The sequence below is a fragment of the Musa acuminata genome, chromosome BXJ2-1 (assembly GCF_036884655.1).
Source record: "Musa acuminata AAA Group cultivar baxijiao chromosome BXJ2-1, Cavendish_Baxijiao_AAA, whole genome shotgun sequence".
Classification (NCBI taxonomy): Eukaryota; Viridiplantae; Streptophyta; class Magnoliopsida; order Zingiberales; family Musaceae; genus Musa; species Musa acuminata.
In genome coordinates this window covers 22,095,115-22,100,000 of record NC_088338.1, presented here as the reverse complement: position 1 = coordinate 22,100,000, position 4,886 = coordinate 22,095,115, and positions in this window count along the sequence as shown.

The following is a 4,886-nucleotide window of genomic DNA, read 5'->3' as shown; positions in this document are numbered from 1 at the left end:
AGTTGCCTACCTTTTGGGCTTAGTGTGATAGGTCGAGTCCCTCAAGGTTACACTAAGACTGATTAGATCCCGATCCCCACTAGAAGTTTGCCGGAGACTTTCGTTTTACGTGTGGAGGGTATCGTGTGACTCGCTAGTAAAATAGTGGGAGTAGATTAAGATAGAAGTTCATATCTTGATTGTTTATTTTTGTAAAAGCTACATGTTATTTATTTCTGCTTCATATTTATTTTCAGAAAATGTCACTTTCAAATCCCTTATGTAGCATACTTGATGTCAACTGCCTCATTGGTTTGAATTATATGGATTGGCTTCGCAACTTGAGAATTGTTATCACGGCGGAGAAAATCGCATACTTCCTTGATACAGTGCCTAACCCCGAGGAAGGTGCAAGCGAGAATGAGATCGCTCACTACGTGAAATACATAGATGACTCCACTCTTACTTAGTGTTACATGTTGGACTCCATGACTCTTGAGTTACAGAGACAACATGAAAAGATGGATGCCAGATCCATTCTCCTACATGTCTACAAACTGTTTGAGGAATAGTGAAGGACTCAGCGATATGAGATATCTAAGAGTCTCTTCCGCACTAGGATGACTAAGGGGACACCGGTTCAGAACCATATCCTAAAGATGATTGAGTGGATAGTGTTGAATCTCATATTTTGATGATGAAACCAATTGATAATTGTTTATATTTTAATCTGCGTTTTGAGTGACGTAGGATGCTCTAATCAGGATGAGACAATTAAAGCAGGAAGAATCATTTTGTGCTGGAGGAAAATATGTCAAAAGATTGGACGTCGAGCCGGTGGATCGGTCGACGTATCGACGGAAGGCTTCGGGCCGTGGATTCGGGCATCGGGCCAAGAAAAGCGAATATTGCACCAAGGATATCGGAGTTGCAGAGTCAACTGGTCGATTGGGCAATAGGCCGCAAGAGAGGACGATGCGTCGAGGAATTAGACGAAGCATCGAGAGACCAATGACATGTCGGACAACATGATTAATGCTTAGTATTAATTGTCTAGATCAAATTTTATTTTACATGTGTAGGATTAACTATGATAGCAAGGCATGACGCAAAATGAAGTCCCGGAGTCAAGGACACGATTTCGTTGGGAGTTCGAGAGTTTGTCGAAAGTCCGGACGTTCATCAGAAGTTCTGGCAGAACTAGCCGAGAAGTCTTGGAGCTTGCCGGAGAAGCTCATCGGAACTCACCAAGAAGATCGTCGTGAAATCCAAGAGCTTGCCAGGAGTCCGCCGGAACATTGCCGAGAGATCGTCGGAAGTTCGTTGGAAGATCGCTGGAAGAACCAAGACTTACGGACTTGTTTAGCTCAGATTATGTCTTAGATTTTGTAGTTAGCACATAATTGGGTTTGGATTTGGGCCAACCCAATTAGGGGCCAGCTAGGCCCATGTAAAAACTGTGTTGGGCCTAATGAGAGGCCCAAATAATGCCCCAAGAAGTCTCACCGTCGTGGTACAGTCTTCGAGACTGTGTCAAGCGGTGGTATCGCCAGTCTGGGTGATTGTACCTCCCCTGGCAGGGTGCCAGGCTGTGGCACCACTAGTTTGGGTGGTGGGACAGCCCAACACAGCCTCCCAGGCGGTGGTACCACACAGGTTGGGCGGTACCACTGCCAGTGCCTAGAAAACCCGGGATAAGATGTTTTTAGGCTCCAAGTTTGAATCAACTTGGAATAAATATCCCTCTCATCCCTAGTTAAATGAAATAAGCATAGAGAGTTTAAAAGTGAAGAAACGCTATTGCAATCACTTGAGAAATCCCTCCTCTAGATCTAACCTTAGAATTTTGTTTAGGAGGAGTATGAGTGCTTGTAAGGGTTGTTTCCTAAACCCAGTAAAAGGATAAGAGGGGTGTAAGAAGGAGGTTGATCTTTGCCTATTAAAGGAAGATTGATAATGGATGCCGGTGGCCTCGATGGAGGAGGAATCGGTGGAGTGGATGTAGATCATGATGACCGAACCACTATAAATTAACGTGTTCTCTGGTTTGCATTTCTGTTTAGCAATTTACTTTACTGTAAACCTCTTTAATTGCTTACTGCCTTCAATTCATTTACGAACGTGTTTTAAGTTAAGTTTCCGAAGAATCCATTTTCAACATACGAAGGTTTTTGAAGATGTGATTTTACCGCTGCACTAATTCACCCCCCTCTATTAGTGCCGATCCCGCTCTTGACCCTAACAATTAGTATCAGAGCCTCGTTTTCTCATTTGGTTTAACACCTAAAGAGAAATGACTCTTTTTGGCTTTCAACAGAGTCACTCTCTTATTCATCCTCCCTTTTTCAATGGGACGGACTATACTTATTGAAAAACTTGAATGAGAGTTTTCTTGCTTTCATTGAATCTTGATTTATGGCACATAGTCGAATTTGGTTTTCAAAGGTCTTCTCTTCCAATGAACCATTGGAATCATTTTGAGAAGAAGATGTTTTCTCTAAATGCTAGAGCTATGAATGCTCTATTTTATGCCTTAAACAAAAACGAATTTAATCGGGTTTCTATGTTCGAAATGACCTTCGATATTTGGCATATTCTCGAAATCACACACGAAGGCACGAATAGAGTTAAAGATTCTAAGATTAACCTTTTAATGCACGATTTTAAACTTTTTTATATGAAACCAAGTGAAACCGTTGTCGACATGTGTTAGGATCGAAGCGACACTAAGAGGGGGGGGGGGGGGTAAATTAGTGCAGCGGATTAAAACACGTAAGTTTGAAATCGATTTCGTAAATGTGTAGAGATTTTGATTCGATGAAGGATGACTTAGCTAAAATAGCTAGAGGAAAGGTAGTCGAGAGTAGAGAGATGAAAACCGAATGATTTACAGCTAAGTAGAGAAATGGTTCAGAAAATTAAACACTAACACATTCAAGGAACACCACGATGTATAGTGGTTCGGTCAAGTGACCTACATCCACTTTCGAAGCCTTCTTCGATGAGGCTCCCAACTTCCACTAGCAAATTACTTTGAAGGGGAAGGACCAAATTGTTAGAACCCATACATATTCTAAACTTGGGGTTGATCTCTTTAGGAGATCGACCTCCTTGGAACTCTATAGGGGTTCCTCCCTCCAAGTTGCTGCTCAAAGGCTGTAGAAAAGATTTATCTGTTGCTTATCAAAAGAGGAGGAATACATGGCTATTTATAGGATTTTTAAACCCTAACTCATAATAGGACTCCTACTTAAGACTCCTACTTCTAACCAACTCCTAATAGGACTTCTACTCAAGACTCCTATTCCTTTACAACTCCTAATTCTTCTCTAAGAAACAACCTCCTAACCCTAGTTGGCCTCTTCACCTCTTTAATAGGGGTCGGCTTAGGTAGGTTTTACATGAATGTCCCTCTCAATTAGGACTCTCATAGCTAGAATCCTAACAGACCCACCCTGTTCAAATCGGCCTTGTCCTCGAGGCTGACGATTCATGAATTTTGGGAATTTGATCTTCAAGTCATCATAGTTCTCCCAAGTGGCATCTTCTGTTGGTAGGTTCACCAACTATATTAGCACTTTAGTAGTGGGCCGTTGTCGTCGAGTCACGATCCGTCGATCAATAATGGTACTTAGCTGGGTATGGAGTTCTCCTTGGATAGTCATATTTGGCGGGTGGCTTTGGGCTGTCTCCAAGCACCTATTTACAACTTCTATCTGGCCGTCGATTTATGGGTGATTTGCCATACTCCTTTTCAATTTATTACCTTGCATATAGAATAACTTTGTCCAAAATCTACTCGTGAATATGCAAGTAGAATTTATCATAAGCACAATGCGTCCCTTATAGTGTAATTTTTTTGAGTCCCAATTGTAATGAGCCACGGAGCTTGGTGCTTCCTCCAAATTTTTTATAATCTTACTAGTCTCTGAATCTTCCTGCCATTCCATCTTAATATCCTCAAGGAAGTCGCTGGTTGGAAGTGAAACAGCCGAAACTTCAGCTTGCTCGGGTAGCTACGAAAGTGCATCTGCAAGAATATTCTCTTTCCCCTTTTTGTAAGTTATTTCATAATCAAATCCAAGAAGTTTTGTTACCCATTTTTGCTGCTCAGGGGATGATATCTTTCGCTTCAAAAAGTACTTGAGGCTTTTATGGTCGGTTTTAATTTGAAATCGTCGACCAATCAAGTAGGGTCTCCACCTCGTTGCTGCGCGCACAATGGCGAGCATCTCCTTATCATATATTGACTTATTTTGATGGGAGGGAGATAATGTCTTGCTAGTGTATGCGAGTGGTCGACCATCTTGCATGAGAATGGCTCCAATTCTGACTCCAGATGCGTCGGCCTCAATAATGAAGGGTCGGCTGAAATCTGGTAGTGTTAGCACCGGCGTCGTCGTCATGGCTGCCTTAAGTTTGTCGAAGGAAGTGGAGGCTCTGTCCAACCATTGGAAGACATCTTTTTCCAGTAAGGAAGTAAGTGGTGCATTGATCTTTCCATAGTTTTTCATGAACTTGCGGTAGTAGCCTGTTAAACCTAGAAAGCTATGTAGCAATTTTATGTTTCTCGGGGTCGGCCAGTTTTGCATTGCTCCAATTTTGAAGGGGTCCACTGCCACACCTTCCTCTGATATGATATGCCCAAGATATTCCACCTTCTATTGAAGAAAGCAAAAATTCGTAGTGGTTGTTGTGTGTTCAAAAGGTGGTTTTCGGTATGTCTTCTTCGCACGCTCGTATTTGATGATACCCAGATCAAAGGTCTAGCTTTGTGAAGATTTATGCTCCCTTTCATCTAGCAATTCATCTACTATTGGAATAAGGTATTTATCGTTGATGGTTATGCCATTGAGAGCTCGATAGTCAACACATATTCGCCTTGTTCCGTCCTTCTTGCGTACAAG